Genomic DNA, 19,886 nt, shown 5'->3' on the forward strand with positions numbered 1-19,886 from the left:
CTGCGCAGAGTCTCGCGGAGGCCCGCCCCTCCCCCCAGGACCCGCGCCCGCGCCGCCACCCCCCCTCCGTGCGAGTGTCGGCTGCGGCGGCGGCGGCTGCCGAGATTGGAATCCGCCTGCTGGCGCTCGGCGAAGGAGGAGGGAGGAGGGCGGGGAGGGCGGGTAGGAAGGCTCGGGCTCCGGCGCGTCGGTCCGCGGGAGACGAGGATCGAACGGCCGCGCGAGGGGCGACCGGGCTGGGGCCGCTGCACGCCCAGGGCGGAGGCCGAGCCGGGCCCCCGCCGCGCCCCGGCGGCTCGCCGCACCCACCCCGCTCCGCGCCGAGGGCTGGAGGATGAGTTCCCCGGGGTCCGGGTGAGTTGGCTCGTCCGGAGAGTGCGTGTGCGCGTCGTCAGGGGCCGGCCGCGGCGGGGAGGCCGGCGCGGGCTCGGGGCGAAGTTTCTGGGGGAGCCGGGCTCGCGCGGGAGGCCCGAGCCCGTGGACCGCCAGGCCCGGCAGCCCCGCAGGGTCCCTGCCGCCCGGGCTGTGTCAGGCCGCGGCCGACTGGGCCCCGCCGCCTGGGTCCCGGCCTTGCGGGAGACGCGGGCCCCCCGGGCGCCCGACTTCGATCCCTGGCTGCCCCCCGCGACGTCCCTGCCGCCGGGGCCCTCTTTGTTCCCCACCCCCGGGTTTCAGGCCGAGTTTGGGGAGGCGGTGTGGGCGAAAGCCGCCTCCGAGGACGCTTCTTGAATCCTTAAATGGGAAAGGCGCTCACCTCCCTCGCCTGGGAGCTGCAAGGGTGATATTCGCGACTTGTCTATTACGCTTCTCCAAAAAAAAAAAAAAAAAAAGGAAACGAATGTCTGTTTCGTGGGGCGGTAGAACCGAGAGGAAGTGCCAGCCCTCCCGCAAAACTTGCCCGCAGGAAGGTGCCAGGTTTCTCGGAGGTTCACCTGTTGTCCTGCGCCGCCTCTGCTGCCATGTCTGTTGTGATTCTGCACTTCAGTTTCTGAAAACTTTCTGCTGGATTGAGTGTAACCCCCCCTCCTTTTTTTTTTTTTTCTTGCTTTTTTTCCTCTTGCTTTCTTGCTTTCCAGACTCCTAGTGGAAAGGTTTGGCAAGAAAAAAAAATAGCTTGCGTCAGGGAAGAAAAATAATGTGCTGTGTGTTAGGGTCTGGCGTTTTGCGACTTTCAGGCTCTCGGATGTTTTAATTTGGTCAAAGTGCTGCAGGTTTTCTCTTTTAAATGGTTAGCAAACTGTTCTGAGTACATAGTACGAACTTGGCACGTTCACCTGTGTTACGTCATTTAATCCTTAGGATAATCCTGGTTATTGTATTCCTCATTTTTTAAGACGAGGAAAAAGAGACGCAGAGAGGTTAAATAACTTGTCTCAGCCGAGGTTTGAACCCAGGGTTTTCTCTGTTTAGGGTCTGTTAAAGTGAGGGCATACGAAGAGTTAAACAACAACAACAACAAAAAGCCTTTCTCTGCGAACACTTTTAGGTTTAGGAGCACTTTATAGTTACTCATACTTGAGATGATCGCTTGAGTTGATTTTGTTGCTTGAGCTGAAAACAACTCCTTTACTGTATTTATTTATGAGAGGAGTTCAACTCTGAATTAAAGTAGAATGTAACTTAATGTTTACCACTGTTTTCACTTATTGAAATAAAAAGTTTGTAAACTAGAATTTTATTTAGATATTTAAAATTAAAGCTAAAATACAGGCAGTTCTGGGCTAGAAATGGTGTGAAGTTTACAAAAGGCCAGTTGAAATTTAGAATGCACTTTTAATGGAATCAGTATTCCACTCCTGTTCCCCCCCCACACACACCCCTTCTCCATAGAATTCATTTCAAACTTTTTCTCCTTTCTTCACTTACACCCTTTACTGAAGATTGAGATATCCAGTGGGAGCTTCTTCCAGAATTTACTAGATTCCTTCTGTCTTCCTGCTTCTTTCCTTCCATCTCAGTGGAAAAATATTTTTTGTCCTTCTTACTAGTTAACACTTTTTTATTTCATTTTTCTCTTCTTTCTTTAGTAGAGTGTATGAGTTACACTTTTGTCTTAGGATTCTTAAAAGTACAGATGTGCTTAAGACTTCTTCAGTTCGCAAAAAACCTTCCCTTGAGTCCACTACTCCCTCAGGCTGTCTTTTTGCTGCCTTTCCTTTTCAAATCATATTAAGATTTAAAAAGTTTTGTCCGTATAAAAGTAATACATGTTTCTTAAAGAAAAATAGAGCAAAATTGAAGTAAATTAAAATTCATCCTTTGTAATCCCATCTCTAGACATTGCCAAGAGTAGTTTACTTTTCCTGCCTTTACTTCATGACATCTGTTCACTTCTTAACCCCTTGTTATCTGGATTTTGTCTTCACAAAGGTCACCTATAACCTAATAAATGCATTTAAGCCCCCTTTCTAAGTCAGCTGGAGCTTTTTGTAGCATTTAACACCGACCTCTCATTCTTGAAATACCTTTCCTTGGCTATCATTCACCTAACCATTTCATTTTAGTGAATACTTACTATGTTCTAACATAACCCACAAGGCAGTGGTAGGCAACAACAGGTATGGCCTGTGCCCTCATAGAGTTTAAAGTCTACTGAGGGAGACATATGTTGAAGAATGAATTCTATAATTAAATATGATTGTATAATTAAAGTGTGGAGTATTATAAGAGCTTAAAATGGGGACCTGACGTGGTGCTCGTGTGTGCTGGGAGAATCTCAGAAGGTATTAAAAATGTTACTTTGCAACCCTGTGACAATTCTGAAGGGCGAGTATAAATTAACTAGATGAAAAGAGGGCTTCTGTGACATTATACTATTTTGTTGTTCTTTGCCCCCTTTCTGGTCTTCCTTCTTCCCAATTAATGTAAGTGTTCTCCAAGTTTCACTTCTCAGATTATTTTTCTGTATTTCTCTGGTCCTTTGACATTATTGTTTCAGACCCTTCTGTCTGAATAATTCTCTTCTGTCAAATAATTGTTCTTTTTTTCTCTTCTGCGCTTGGATCCGTTTTTCCAATTGTTTTATGCACATCTATACCTGATTATTCAGGTTCAGAGTGAACTCTTTCTTCTTCCCAGACTTGTTTCCCTGTGTACCTGATTTCTGTTGATGTGCCAAACCCACACCTTTCCCCATTCCATCGTATCTTGTCTGTAGCCAGCGTCTGTTGGTTCTACTTTCATGGTATTGTCAGTCTCCTCTCTATTCCCGCTAACTCTGGTACAGTTCTTAATACATGTTGGTGTAAACGTTATAACAGATTTTTAAAATGAGTTGGGCCGTTTTTCTTTTTCTCTTTTCAGGAACAGTGTAGACTGGGGATTATCTTTTACTTGAGAGTTTGGCAGACCTCACCTATAAGAGCGTTCAGGCTTAGATTTTTTTTTTTTTCCCCTAGAGAGGAATCTGAGTACCATTTCAGTTTATTTAATAGCTGTTGCTCTGTGTAGTTATCTACTTGTTATGTGAATTTTTGTGTTTAATGTTTTTCTCCAGAAATTTATTTATTGAGCTTTCAAATCTAGTGTTATTTGATTTTCACGCAGTTCTTTTTTCTTTAAATTTCTTTGACTTGATATACTTGTACACAGTATTATATCCCATGTATATATTTGTATATTTGAAAATTTTCAACCTTTTTCCCCATTTTATTAAGATATAAGTTGTATAGCATAATGATTTGACTTAAATACATCATGAAATGATTATCGCAACTTGAGTGAACATGTCATCTCATATAGATACAAAATTAAAGAAATAGAAAAGCAATTTTTTTCTTGTGATGAGTACTCCTAGGTTTCACTGTCTTACCAGCTTTCGTATATAACACAGCAGTGTTAATTATATTTATCACGTTGTACATTACATCCCTAGTATTTACTTATCTTGTAACTGGAAGTTTTTACCTTTTGACACTTATTTGTCTTAAAAAAAAAACTTTATTGAAATTTAATTTATATACAGTAATATGCACACGTGTTAAAGGTGCAGTTCTGTGAGTCACTTGGTCTTTTAAGGTGATTTTTATATAAATAGAATGTGTCTGTAACTGGCTTTGTTGTATATTAAAATAATACATGGTCTAGCCTAGCAGAGACGGGACATCAGTTATAGTAGTACTGATCTGACTTTTGGATTGTAGGAGTAGGCGGCCATGGAGAGAAAGGAAAAGGGGTTTCCTCTCAGGCTAAATTTTGATCTAGAAAGTCTTTGCTTTCCTTCTTCCCTTTTCTACCTTTTATTAATGTTTGTGCTTTTCAGATGCCTTTTTAAAACCTCAAGGTCCATATTGACCAGGTCAGTCCAACTCTTTAACATTTATGAGATTAAATGTTGAGTTACATTGAATTATATCAACCTAAGATGCACCACAATTTTATAGACCACTTTTAAAGTAAATGTTTCTGGTTAACCTTAAGAAGCCATTGATTGATTGTAAGATGTACCCTAATTTCAGAGATGCTAAAATATGAAAAGTATATGTGCTTTAGAATTCATAAATAAGGTTTCTCTCACTTATCAAAACTCCCATTCCTTTAGTGTAGATGTTGAGAAGAATTTAAGCCACACTTACGTGGTGGGAGTGACTTAAAGCTCTACTGTTCCTATGAAAAATTATTTTTTAGGAGAAGAGGATGGTAAAATTTCAGGCACTGTAGAGAAATATGTATTTTTTGGATGATGTCTCTCACAGCTAGATATGCCAGTCTGATGTGGGGTACTTTGACCCCCAACTTTTCCCCCTTAATTTCTTTTGCTCATTTTCTGAACTCACAGGTTTTCTAAGAGCTGGTAATTTTCACAAAATAGCACAGATTCTGTAAGGGGGAATTGTGGGAGGGTTGTGATATCCAATTTTGTGAGTTATTTTAAAGACAGTAGTATTTATATATTATCATTAACAATCATCATATGCTTAGTTTTTAGGAAAGTACAAAAATAATTGTGAATGTTTGGATAACTTATTAAATCATAGTCCTAATATTTGTCAATTTTTATAGCCAATATTTTAAAGGCTAAAAAAAATAGAAAATGAATGATGTGTTCAGAGATCCCCAGTAATGTTTTTTGAAGAAAGCACTAATTAGAGTAGGGTCTTAAGCCAATCAGATGATTAGTAGAATCTCATAGTGGACTCAGTGGGTCCCTAAACCAAGTTCATAGGGGCGATTAAATAGATGTAACAGCATACACTGAATCAATAAGAAAAGATATTCTTGGGTATCTTTTATTAAAAACAGGTGAATCTGAGCTCCTCTGATGTTGTGGATGTTGTTATTCTTACTTCTATACTTTCATGTTTCTGATGAACCTTGTTTTCTTACTGTATATGTTTGTTGTACCACTAATAACATCTGAGACAGTGAAGCTTGGCTGTTGGTCTACCTGTATAATTGGCTGTTCACTTAAGGAGGATGGGGGTATGTCAAGTGTGGGGATAAAATAATCAGGTTTGCAGTTTAGTGAGATGAGTTAACATAGTGGAGAATCAGTGTGAAGAAAAGAAGACTGGAGACACTGAAACTTGTAGGGAGGCTGTTCCATCCTGGCTCAGACTAGAATGGTGGCAGGTAATTAGGGCTCAGAATGGACAGGACTTGCTAATTAGCTATGGGAGAGAGACAGAATGGGATTGTCAAGAATGATTCCCAGGTTTCTAGCTTGAAAACCTGTTAGGGTAGATAGATGTGTGTTGTTGACTAAGATGAAAAATGTGGAGGGAGAGCTGGGTTGGTGGAGGAAGATAATTAGTTTTGATCACATGGGGTTTGAGATTCCTCTGAAAACAACCAAACAGAGATTTCTACTTGGCAATTGCATACATGGGTCTGGAGTTTGACAGAGGTTTGGGCTGGAAGTAGACATTTGGGAGTGATTAACATGTAAGTTGTATATTCCAGCAGCGGGAGTTGGATGACTCTCTCAAGTGACTTTTGCTAGGAAGTGACAAACCCAACCCAAATTAGCTTAAAGAGGAAAAAAGGTTCCCCACCCCTCACATTTTTGAAAAGACTAGAAATAGGCATGGCTGGATCTAAATGTTCAGTTGATGTAATTGGGAGTGTGTCTTCTCTGCTATCTGTTTTTTTGGCCCCATTTTTCAGGCTGGTACTTTCATCTAGCAGAGGAGGACCACTGGCATCTCCAGCCTTATATGGGCCTTATTGCTGTGGATTCAAGAGAGGGAAAATGATCTCTTTCCCAGGTGCATGTATTCTGTCTCATGGAGAGATTCTTATTGGATCTACATAGAGTCTGGGGTACCATCATTGGCCAGACCTGGCTTACATGCCCACTGGAGCAGTCTGGGACTGGTAGCCTTCTTGGAGCCATGTGAGATCAGCAAATGGTTGTTTCCCCAAAGAAAGGATGGCTCTGGGCAGGTAAACAACATAAATCCACTATTTTTGGTTCTTAACCTTTCAAAGCCTTTTTTTTTTTTTAAGTATCTGAAGAAAAATACACAAATACAACAATTAGATGTATAATTTCATATTTATGTTATGGACTGCATATCCTAGGACAGCCCTGAGAAACACCAATTTAAGACCGAGGTAGAGAAGATAGACATTAAATAATCTCACCAACAATTATCTAATTATAATTATGTTAAGATATACAAAAGGGACGTACAGGCAGCTTATAAGAGCATGTAATAAGGAGACCTGGTCTGTTTAGAGTGCAGGTGCTTTGGAAGGCTTTCCTGAGAAAGTGACCTATAGAGTGAGATGCTGGACCAGAAAGGGGAGGGAGAATGTTCCTGGAAGTATTCAGTAGTTTTTACAGCAAATGTTTTTTGCTTTTTAAAAAAAACTATGAAAGTAATACACCTTTTGTGGGTGTATTTGGAAAAATAAAAAATTATAAAGAAGCAGCAAAACACTTTTAAGTTTTTTCTGATTTTTAAAAATAAACTAACATCTAGTAGTGGTGTTGCCACTAAGTTTACCGTGCAGTCTTGTGTGCTACGCTAAACCTATCTGGATCTCAGTTCTCTTATCTTAAAAAGTGAAAGGACGTAGTGAACTTCAAGACCATTTTTTGCTTAAAGAAAAAAATTCCATGACTTTAATGTTAGTTGCTGAAATTGCAGGTCTTATAATGCTTTTGGTCTTGATGATATCACTGGATTTCTGACTTTTGGCTGAAAAGTCACTCTTCTTGCCTTGGCAACCACTTTAAGTAATGAAGGGAATGGCTTATGACTAGTGGTGTTCTTGCATGCCCTGCTTTCTTATCTCCTCTTTTGAGCTTTTTTTTTTCCTTTAGCTTTTAGGTAAATTATCTGAAATGTTACAGGTTTTCAATTTTAAAACTGGAGGAGGCTTGCAGGATTGTGGTACTGTTTTGTGTATATTGAAATTTGTAGATAGTTTTCTTACTTGAAGTTGAAATATTTGTATAAGGAATATAAGATCTTGAATGTCTTACATTTGCATTGAATAAGTCTATTTTAGATTTTTGGCTAACAGGAGCCCCTGATGGGAAGTGTCGGGCAAGGTAAAGGCTGTTAAATTTTGGTGAAGTTCTTAAAACTTACATATTTTTCAAAAAAAAATCATTTAAAAATGTCATGAAATAAATATTTCAACAGTAACTACCCAGAAGTATCTTACATATATACCAAATCAACAAAATACAGTTACTTGATGACAGGTAATTTTTATTGTCTCCATTTCAGTAATCTTTCATATAATGAAAATGTTGAGGAAAAAACCTGCTTTTTGAATTTATATGTGTGTATCTGAGTAAAGAAGAAAAGTTAATCTTCCTGAAATAGTGCTTTAGTCATCATCTCTACTTGTTAAACATTTTTCTCTGGTTTCTTATTTGCTTACAATATAACATTTAAATTATCTCATTCAGATTGGCCTTCTGCTCTGGCCCAGTCTGCCTTTTCTGCTTTATTCACTTCCTATTAGCCTGTGTCACCTAAATATTCAGTTCTGGGTTTGGGTTCAGAATCCTTAGGAACATTGCTGTCTACTATGGTAGCCTAAATCATATGTGATTGTTAAATATTTGAAATATGGCTAGTCTGAATGTGCACCAGATTTTGAAAATAGTACTGAAAAAGAATGTAAAATATCTTGTATTTTGGAAGTATTAATTACATATTGATATGATACTGTTTTAAATATGTTGGGTTAAATAGTTTTTTTTTTTATTCTTTTTGCTTCTTTAATTTGGCTACTAAAAAATTTAAAAGTATGCACTATATTTACAGTGCTACCTTTCCTTGCCTCTATTCGTTGCTCATCACAATACTTCAAAATCTAGTGTATATCCTGTCTCTTCTGTGAAGCCTTCCTCAGTGGTCCAAGGCTAAAAGTTAGATCTTCTACATTATCTGAAGGCAGTATTTTGATGTTTCTCGTACCATCTATTAATATATTAGATTTCTTTACTGTAAGCCTTTTCAGCTTTTAATCTAGTGAAGCTCCAATGTCATTTCCCTAACTATATGTTACCATTAGAACCCTCCTTTGTTTTTTGTGTTTACAGAAGTTACACATAACTTGTGGTTAAAACTTCAAATAATACAGATGTGAAGTAGAAAGTGAGTCTTCTATAATCCGCCCCACCCCCAACAGATTACCACTGTTAAAAGTAATGCAGAGAGAAGTATAATCTTTCTTTGCCATTGTCTTCGTTTCTTCCTCTTTCCTTCTCCCTGTTTTCCAAAAAATGCGGTCATACTCTGCATCATTTTCTTTAACTTTCTGTTTTCACTGAATATATAGCAGGACTCTTTATGTCAGTACATGCCAATTTCCTCATTCTTTTTTAGTAGTAGAGTAGTATTGAGTATACCGTGTTTATCAGTTGCCTCTTGATGAATATTTAGATTGCTTCCAATTTGTTTGTTTGTTTTGCATTACAAACAGTGCTGTGGTGCTGTACATATCCTGTGAGACTATTTTTATTTTATAGGATGAATTCTTAGAAATACACCTACTGTAAGAGAAGCCACGGAGATTTGATACAGTGCCAAACTGCTCTGCAGAATCTTCGTAACAGTTCATGTTCCAATCATTAGTATTTTCCCATGTTCCCCCCTCCTCTCACCAGGACAGTAACATCAGTCTGTTTTAATCTTTGCCAGTTTGCCAGCTGAAGAAACATTATTATAGTTTTAATCTGTGTTTCTTTGATTATGAGTAAGGTTGAGCAATTTTATATGTTTTTTGGCACTTTGCATTTCTCTGTTCTTTGTTCATGTTTCTAATCTGTTTATTTTTTTCTTACTCATATGTAGGAACTCTTGGGGTATGGCTATTAACCCTGACATGTTGCATTTGCTTTTTTATTTGTCATTTGTTTTTTATTTTTGTTTATAAAAACTAGTTTGCTGTTGTAAAAGTGTTAAGAACAAAAAATAAGAAGTTTAAGTTGTCTTATACTCTTAATTTATTTTATAAGCTCCTTAGTTGTCGAATTTTGTCCTAAAATGTTTTGTTTTGCCGACAGTACTAGTTCAGTGCTGTGTACAAAGTAAGTGTTCAAATATATGTATGTGTTGATGGGGAAGGGGTCCAGAATAAGCTACTGTGGCATAAAAATTATTTTGAGCTGAAGGCATTTGATAATAGACTTTTTTTCTGAACCCCTTTATCTGCCTAAAAGCAGAGCCTCTCAGAACTCAGTTGTTGTAAATCCGCTTCCCAGAGTTTCAAAAGCAGAGAAGATTGACTCTTAATCACTAGAGAGGAGAAGAGAGGGAAAGCGGGCATCACACCTAAACTGACATTGTCACACAGAAAGATCCTATCTCCTGTGTATTCACCTAATGGTCCACCACTTATATTTTCTCAAAGTCATTTGTTTTCTTATAAATGTCCTTCTTCCCCTCCCTTTCTCCTATCAAGATGGCATATAAGCCTCAAATTTCAACTGCCTTCTTGAGTCACATTTTTCTGTAAACTGTGGTAAGTGAATAAAAGTCTGTCTTTTCTCTTGCCAGTCTGTCTGTTGTCAGTTTAATTTGCAGGCCTCCAAATCCTGAACCTAAGAGGATAGAGGAAAATTTTTTACTCCCAGGCAACGACCAGATTGATTTTTTCTGGCTATTAGAGCAAAGGATAATAAGCAAGTGAAGGTTCTCTAAAAATAGTTAAGTATTTAAAGTATAAAAAGCATAAGTCAAATTTCTTAAAACTACATTTTTCACAATGTGTTATCCAAAACTAAACATTTGTTGAATGAAGTAGAATAAACTATTAGAGAGACACACCCCTCTCCCTGAATATTTTCCTACAATAATATTATTATTATTTGTTAATCAAGTGGCATAATTACTCTAATTGTGTTGACTAAAGCCTTTGTTCTTAAGTTATTCACTGTTTCTTGTTCTTTCTTAGCATCTTATCAGTTTGCATAAAAGATGGTATGTGACAGGTTCCGCTGGTCACATCATTGAGAAGAAACAACAAGAAAAGTCATTCAGTTAAGGTTAAATAAAATCTTTGTACAAAGAAGGTCCTTAATTTATTAAAAGAATGAAAGAATCTTGTAGTCTGTACCTTACTACTTTCTGTTTACTAGGTTTTTGACCTTGACCAAAGTAGTTAATCTTCCTAAGCCTTATTTCCTGCTGTGTAAAATGAGGATAACAATAGTCCTCTTGTGGGGTTACTGTGAAGACTAAATGAATGAGTGCGGTTAAGCACTGAGCACCAGTCTTGTCACATAGTGATGCTTAATAAATGTTAGTGACGATGGATATTTGTGTGTGAGAAGTTGAGGTTAGTTTTATCTTCAAAAGCAAATTTGAATAGTTCCATATATAGGGTCTTTGAAAATTAAATCCCAGTACCCTCTGAAAGTATGTGCTATTTTTGTCCACGTTATTAATACTGACATTTGAATTTGCAAAGTAATTCTGTGTGCAAACAGTACTAGCAAATTGACATAGGAGGTTTTGTTGCTTTTCCTGTTTTGTACATCAAGAATCTGAGGCTAATGAAGGTTAGTTGTCCCACCAAGGTCAAATAAGTAAAAGTAAGTAGAATCAGACTTTCTTAGTTATCTCAGAATGGGGACCAGGACCCCAGAGTTAAGTATAAAGTGAAGTCAAAGACTCTACAATCTACAAAAGCCTAAGCACTTGCTGCCCTGAATCCTTTCCAGGGCTTGTTAAGATGTAACAGAAACCCATAGAAAATGAAGGGGAGGAGAATTGTGCCACAGTGGTCACTGCAGTGGCTGGTTTGCCTGTGGGGAGCGTTGTAGTTTTGCTTCCTTCTTCCTCCCTTGGGGTCACCTTCCTTTAGAAGCTTAGTTTGGGGAGGTCTAAGAGAACTAGTCCTGAAGGTTAGGAATACCAGCAAAAAGTGCAGTGGGCCACCTCATTATGTAGATGGTAGTCACTATGCACCTGATTGGTTTATCTTTGCCTATTTGAGCAAGGGCTAAAGTAAACTGGGGAGAAATCACAATGTGGACAGAGAGGGTGGCAGTGGACCAGCCTGCATTTGTTTTGAATTTCTCTTAGTTCAGGTGATCATGAAGAATGTAACCAGGCTGTAGTCATCTTGACAGGAGGGAGCAAAAGTTAGAAGAGGTTGAGCTGAAGCAGATCTTTAGGTAGGGGAATGTACACTGGGTTAGAGCCCCTCACCTCTCAGTTACCAGAAAGCTCCAGTTTGTCCCCAGAAGAAAGGCCATCATTTGGCTACCTGTGATACAGACGATATAGTTTGTATTAGCCAGGGAAGTGGCAACACCACAGAGCACTATTTTTATAGTCCTCAGATGTTGAGACAGTTTATTCTGTTCTCCCTCACCCCCACCCCCAATAGATCAGACTGCATCCCTGCCCCTGTTGAACTTTCTTGGACCATGGGCCAAGCCTAAATTTGGAGAGGAAGGAGATGATTGAAAGACTGAAGATTAAAGATTTAAGTATCAGTAAATTGGACTGGACTTTTTAATAATTGAAAGCTACTGGAAAGCTAAAGGAATTATTTCAGATGTCATTAAGGGGTCAGAAAGGGAGATTGGACCTACCATAGTCTGGGTTAGAAACTAGAGAAAAATGAAACCTTTTTTAATGTTTTTACCAGTTTCAGACCCTTTATTAAAATTACATAAGTATCAGCTTAAGTTCCTAGCTAAAGCCCCTCTGACACCAGACCCCATTCTCTTCTCTCCACAAAGCTATTAAAGTATATATACGACTGTTTGATCTTCTTAACGGTTTTGTTTCTAAGTACATTCTAATTCTGCTCAGTATAATTTAGCATTAGGCATGCCTCATTTAATTCTAACTATTTCAAATTTATAAACTGTATAGGACAACCTTTTAAATTGGAACATTAATTAAAATAGTTTATTGCTTAGTTTTTATGGACTTGGAGTTTATCAAACCTTGGGAACATTCAATAAAATAAAAAGGACTCAACAAAAAACACTAGTTTAATATAGTTTACTTAGTGTATGATATTTTGAGCTTATAAAGTTTTAAGTTAATTTTTAGCCATTCATCTGGAAAAGATCAGTGGATTTCCATTTAAAGAGTATGGAGCAGTAAAATATAAGATTGAGATGGATTAGATAAACTGTGTACCTGGCCCTATTTTAAAGTATTTTATACATATTAATCAATTTAATCCTTACAAATATTGCATGATATAGGTATTGTTATCTGTTCCCTTTTACACATGAGGAAACTGAGGCGCAGAAGTTAAATAATTCGTCAAGGTGTGAATAGCTAGTAGTAAGTGGCAGAACTGGGATTCAAACCCAGGTAGTCTGACTTTAGAGTCTGTGTTCTTAACCACAGGATTATTTCATTCTCAAATGGAGTAGTATAATTTTAAAATGAGGATGTGTACTACACACAGACACATACGTGTTTGACTTTATTTTGTCCTGTTTTTATTCCCTGTTCTCCACAAAGAGTAGATAAGTTTGCCTGAGTTTGCTGTAGTGCTGCCTTAGGTACCTCGTAAAACATTATCTCCCCTCAAGGTCTAAATATATATATATTTGATGGGTTAAATTTGATTAACTCTTAACAATGAAACCCTGCTTTTTTTAAAATTTAAAATTTGGTAGAAACTATTCATAAATTTTTGATTGGTATTCTTTGACTTGACTAATGTTTGTATTGTAGAGAAAAGAATATTAAAAGGTCAGTAGAATCCAGTGCTTTTTAAGCATCCAGAACTCTTGTGAATATTTTCTTAAAATTAGTGCTCTATTATATATCTCATTTCCAAGACATGTAAGTTTAATTGTTGATAATTATACGAACTTTTTTTTTTTACAGCTTTACTGTGGCTGTTACTCTTTTTAAATTTTTTTAAATTTATTTTTTATTTTATTTTATTTTTCGGGGGATTTCATTAGGTCTATTTATTTATTTATTATTATTATTATTTTTTTTAATGAAGGTACTGGAGATTGAACCCAGGACCTCGTGCACGCTAAGCATGTGCTCTACCACTTGAGCTATACCCTCCCCCATGGCTAATTGAATACTCCCCAAAGTAATTGAAATTGGAAAGATATTTGTAAAACATAATTATGTTATTCGTATTGTTTCTTAGAATACATTTAAAATCTACCATATGAGAGAACAGGAAGAAGAAAAGATTAAAAAAAAAACTGCAGCATCAATTGAAATAGAAGTGAACAAGCTCATCTAACGGGTAGTTTTTGGAGTCAGATAGGTTGAGAAATGAAACCTGTTTTTCACCTGATGATGGTGCTGAGAGTGTCCTCTGGAATATTATTAAATTGTTTATGTTGTTCCATAAAAATTACTTCAAACACATTGGTTATGGCATATAGACATTTAAAAATAATCCATTTCTTGCAGGTTTTTCTTTAAAACAAAGCAAAAGCCTTTTTTGCCGCATCACAAAAGTAGTGCTCACTGAACAAATTTAAAACACAGAAAAGCCCTGAGGAAAAAATAAAACTCCCTCAGATTCATACTAAAAGATAACATCTGTAAACATTTTGGTATACACAGTGTAAATTTAAAAAAAACTTAATGCTTCTGCCATGACTTAAGAAGTTGAGGAAATCAGTTGAATAAAGCTGAAATTCTGTTCCTACATTAAACTTGAATGTCTGAACCTGAAATATAAGACACTTAGAATTAAGGGGACAGGGAGGGGAGTTATCTAACTAGAAGTAGGAAGTTTTGGGAATGTGGCTCTCTTGTTCTAATTATCTCTTCATCTTTTTTCCTGCATATTCTCTCTTCCTTTTTCAGCTGTGCAGGTTTTAGGCTTAAAAAAAAAAGCTAAGATGTTTCAGATTTGAAGTGTTTTTCTGTAATAATGGACTAAAATAGAATAAGATGTGGGGAGGCAGAACCTAAACTGAGGGAGGTCAAAAACCATATGGAAATAGAAAATCCAAAACCCCTAGCAGAATGAAGCTAGGGAGAATGGAATCTAAACACTGAAATTATACATCTGCTAGGCAGCTGTGCGTTCTTTATTCCTAGGTTCTGTTGCAGAAATAGCAAAAGAAACTTTAAAAGGAAAACATATCCTAAATAGACTGAGCTTATATTCTTATCACTAATTACGATATGTACATTTTTAGTGTTAAATGTGTCTTTAATTCTTTAAATGAATTGTTCCCTTTTTTAAGGAGTTATGAAAATTCTTTTCCAAAAATAACATCACTTTTTGGGGTTAAATTTGGATTTCCTATTTATACCTTCAGCACTGAATCAACATTTTATTAAATAACAGATCACGGGATTTTTCAGTGATTCTAAGAGAGTGTGATGCTGTTGTAAATTTGTTGGTTGCTTCCCTTTTTTTTTAGTATTCAGGGATATGTGGCACTTTAAATGTTCTGCCCTTTAAAAATCAATTCTTAAGAATTTGTTTAGACAAAATATTTAAATTTTAAAATAATCAGGCATTTTAAAGCAATTGAAATTTAAAAAGGGAAAGACATGAAAAACCTTTTATTTTATTTAGTTGTGGGATGCTTATGATTACTAACATTTGTATAGCTTTATAGTTTACAAAGCGCTTTTAAATATCCATTATCTACTGTGATTTTCATTTGCTAACATTTTTTATCTCTTAACTCGAAAGTGAAGACACAGCACTGTCTATTAAGTCAGTGGTTATAACATGCCACTGTAGTAGTTTTTACCTACTGTAAGGGTGATACATATTCAGGATTTAGAAGACATTGAAAAGTAGAACAAAAAGGAAAAACATCTCCAACATCTCAAAATAACCATTGTTAACATTTAGTGTAAGTCTTTTCAGTCTTCTTTTTTCTGTTTATATTTTTTGCATAATTTGATGCTGATGCAGTATTTGTGTCCTTTTAAAATTCACATCTTAAGCATTTCTAAGAAAAAATAGTTCTTAATTATTTCGGGGGGGCACTGTTTCAGTAATATTTTTTCTACTTGAGGAAAAACATTTTATCCTAAGATGATATTATAAATATATAGTGGTTAAGAGCATGGACTCTGGGCTTAAATCCCAACTCTACTTCTTCCTAGCTGGGCAATCAGCAGTTTTGGCAAATTGATTAACATCTCTGTCTGTTTCCTCATCTGTAAAATGGGAATAATGGTCCCTACATCATGGAGTGGTTGTAAGTTTATATATCTATCTTATATCTTAGAATCATATCTGACCCATTATAAGCACTGTGTAAGTTACCTAAAGTTTTACATCAGGGACCCTAATCACAGTGACTGCTGATCAAACTAGTAGACAGAAAATTAGTAAGGATATAGGAAGTCAGACAAAATAACAAAAACCTAACCTGATTAATATATAGAGTACGTTACACCCAATAAGGATAGAGTAAGACCCACTTGCTGTGTCATTAAAGCAAGCCTCAACAAATATCAAAGGATTGAAATTGTTCGCAGTGTCCTCTGACCATAGTAGAATTAAGTTAGAAATCAGTAACAAAAGATAATGAGAAAACCTTTGAAATGAAGCAGTGCACTTCTAAATAACCCATGGATCGAATAAGTTACAAGGAATTAGAAATTACTTTGGATTCAAGAATAATGAAAATACTCTACCCTTGTAGCAAACTTTTAAGTGTTCTTATCACTAATAATAATAATAATAATGGCAGAAGGAAGCTTTTGAAGGTGATAGATATATTTATGACATAGATTATGGTGATAGTTTCACAGCTGTGTACTTATCAAACTCATCTAGTTGTATACATTAAACATGTACAACTTTTTATATGTTAGTCATACCTGAATAAAATAGTTAAAACATAATGAAAATACATGTCATATCAACATTTGGGATATAGTTAATTCTATACTTAGAGGAAATGTTATCGCTTTAAAAATATGTATTAGAAAAATAGAAATGTTAAAACTAAATGATTTAAGTGTCCATCTCAAGAAATTAAAATGATTGGGATTTCCTCTTTCTCGAGTTTGACTGGATGGAGGGTGGGGAAGTTTTAGTTTTATGTTTTACATTTAATTCCCTTTTCAATAAGACAAGAGGAAAGGTATGATTAACCAAAATGGGTGTACTTTGTTTTCCTATTAGTACATTTGAACTCTCTCTCCCCCCAAAGCTTGATTCCTAATTTACTTGGTTTCTAGGAAGCTTCAGTATCCTTTATGAAAACCTCCCGTTTTCTTGACCCTTGCATAGAACTCTTAACTTTTCTAAGGAGAAAGAAACAGGCTTTCTGAGAAAGCAGAGACAAGAGTTCTGAGATGACCAATTTAGTCTTGGTAATTATTTCTAAGTCTTTAAGACTTGGAAAGTATAATTCAACTTGGTAAGTATGTAATCAGCACCTGTTACAGACCAGAGACTGTCCAGACTTGGTTATATAATAGTGAATAAAAATAGCCCTGAGTTCTGCTTTCAGGGAGCTTATGCTCTAGTAGGGGAGACCAGCATTGGAAAAATACAAACCCACCCTGTTATGTCATGACAATGTGGTATTGGTGCTAGGAAAGGGAAGTTTAGAGTACTAGGAGAGTGGCCAATAGGGGGCCTAAGCTTATTTTAGGTTGAGAGTATGGTGCAATATGTAAAAATTAGAGGGAAAAGTTAGAATAAAGTGGGGAAATAGACCCATGAAAAAATCATGGAAAGTATATTTTTAAGGGAATAAATCTTAAAATGTGTTGTCTTGATTGACTGAAACAATCCAGAGGCCTGAGTAAATTTTCCTTAGTCCGGTATTGCCTGTTGGAAGCCTTGTTTAGGACATGCTTTCACTCCTGGTTCTCTGTTCTGTAGAATGGGAGTGGTCAGGACTTGGCTAGGTAATGGTTAAGCTTCTAGTTCCAAAGTACTTATCCCATTGAAACTTTCAATAGCTCTTTAAGGAGTATTTTTCTCTGATTGTGAAGACAGTATATACTATTTTTAGAAAAATTTGGAGACTACAGAAAAGACCCTCTGCCTCAAATTTCATTTGTATTAGAGATGTTAATTTTATTATAAATAGAGAATATATCAGAGAATTTGCCCTCCCTGCAGGTCTGGGAGGTGTTGGTTAACAAGATGGGCTAAATTATATGTCATTAGTGAAAAGAAAATTTCAGTGGCTTGACAGAGTGAAAAGTTTATTTCTTGTTCCATGTTCAGCTTGGGTCAAATAAGCCATTGAGAGAAAGCCTGGCAGAGGTTCCACTGTCTTGTAGCTGTTCTTCTGGAACATGGCTTTCTTGATTGCTATAGAAAGGGAGAGAACATTGTGGGGAATCTTGTAACCAGCAGTTACATAACTTCAGTAATAGGAACTAGTCATTTGCCCTTACCTAACTGCAAGGGGATAGAGAAGTGTAGTTCTTCCATGTTCCCAGAAGTGGAGACTTGGCTGTGGGTGAGCTTTAAAAAGTCTGCAACCATGACTTTGTTTTTCCTGGCCATAGTCGAGTAGAGTGAGGATGGACCTCTGATCCAGGTGGGGCCAATTGGATTGTTTTGCCTCAGAATTTGCTTTTGGGCCATTGACAACTGGAACGCTCAGGCCATTAAACACCAGGGGCTTTGCTCCCAATCAGGAGTGGTGGGATTCAAGTAGCTAAAGAATCAGAAATTGATCTATAGAGAGAAGAATGAATCAGATGCATTTCAAAAGTAAGGTATTGTGTAGCTTTGGGGAGAAGGAATAACTGTTGGTATTCAGTGGCTTTCCATTTCTCAATTCTAGATCCTTAAAGAAGACTGATTGTAGTTCCTGTGCATAGATTTCTTGAGAATATATATGCTTTCCCAACACGTGAAATTTTCACAAGAAGTGGGCATGTTTTGTGCCACAAAGATCAGTAGTTTTTCAGAAAGCAAAAGACAAATAGATTATTTTTATATTTTCTGACCACAGTGCAAGATAAATAAACAACAATAGAATGCCTCAGCTCCCCCAAAGAACAAAAACATACAGAATAAACAAAAACATAAGTCTAAAATAAAAACACCTATCTCCTTTTGGTAGGTAGGGGAAGAGACATAGCTTTTAAATAGCTTAAAGAGACAGTCATAACTAAAGTCACAATGTGGAAGTAAATTACTGTGAGAGCACACCGTAGTATCAGTGTAGCCAATGTGAAACTTTATGGGAAATTCGTAACAATTAAATATTAGTAAATAAAAAAGATTAAAACTGAATGAACAAGGTATTCAATTCACGTTGGTTTAAAGCAACAAAGTAAAGCCAAATAAAGTAGAATGATGGAATTAATAAATATAAAATTGTAAGTTAATGAAAAACAAAACAACTTGAGTAAAATTAAAAGCTGGCAGACTCTGGGCAAATCTGATTAAGAAGAAAACAAGCTGGAAGCAAACATTAAAAAGCTAGGGACATCTCAATATTGAGATGAAAGCCTTATAGAAAAATATTATGTATAACTTTATGCCACACATCCTAGCAATTAGATGAAATAGATTTTTTCTTAGGAAAATTTAAATTACTGAAATTGAAGGAATGGAAGAACTTGGTAATTCAGTAGCTGATGAAGAAATAGAAGAAGTTGTGAAAGATACACCTTTTAAAAGGCCAGATGTTTTACAAAATTTAAAGTAGTTGATAATTCCTATGTTACACATTCTTCCCAGAGGAAAGAAAAAATACAAAAGAGAAGATACTCTTTGAAACTAGCATAACTCTGCTAACAAAAAGGATAGCACAAGAAAAGAAAATGATAGGCTAGTCTCATTTATCACCTAAAATCGGAAGTAAAATATTAGCAAACTTACCCAAAAGTATATTAAAACTATAGGGTCAAGCTAGCCCAAGGATTCAAAGATGATTTAACCTTAGGATATCTATTAGCGTCATTTATACTGTTAGTAAATCAAAGAACGAAAACAGTATAATCATTTTAATTGATGACAAAAAGCTACTAGATAAAATTCAGTAACCATTTCTGATAGACTAGATTTAGGAAAGAAAAGAAACTTTCTCAACCTTATAAGAGGTAAAACTAGCTAAAGCATATAGTAAACCCAACTGGTAAAATATTTTTCATGAAAAGAAGAACAATCCTAAGAGCTGTGTTTTTTTTTTTTTTTAATTGAAGTATAATCAGTTTACAATGTATTACTTTCTGGTGTGAAGCATAGTGGTTCAGTTATACATACATATATTCTTTTTCATATTCTTTTCATTATAGGCTATTACAAGGTATTGAATATAGTTTCCTGTGCTGTACGGTAGGACCTTGTTATCTATTTTATATACAGTAGTATCCGCAAATCTGAACTCCCAATTTATCCCTCCAACCCCCCCAACCTGTAATCATAAGCTTATTCTCTATGTCTGAGTCTGTTTCTGTTTTGTAAATAAATTCATGTCGTTTTTTTAGATTCCGCATGTAAGTGATATCATGTGGTATTTTTCTTTCTCTTTCTGGCTTACTTCACTTAGAATAACAGTCTCCAGGTCC

At 36.5% G+C, this 19,886-nt stretch overlaps 1 protein-coding gene across 1 annotated transcript in view; it reads left to right on the top strand.

The window, feature by feature from the left end:
- The first annotated feature begins 224 nt into the window (after positions 1-224).
- Positions 225-19,886, top strand: part of BMPR1A (bone morphogenetic protein receptor type 1A) — a 128,624-nt gene continuing 108,962 nt past the window's right edge. Inside the window, exon 1 of the mRNA XM_032491632.1 lies at positions 225-354. The gene's annotated coding sequence lies outside the window, so the exon portion shown is untranslated. The remainder of the gene's footprint in view (positions 355-19,886) is intronic.

The sequence above is a fragment of the Camelus ferus genome, chromosome 11, assembly GCF_009834535.1.
Source record: "Camelus ferus isolate YT-003-E chromosome 11, BCGSAC_Cfer_1.0, whole genome shotgun sequence".
Classification (NCBI taxonomy): Eukaryota; Metazoa; Chordata; class Mammalia; order Artiodactyla; family Camelidae; genus Camelus; species Camelus ferus.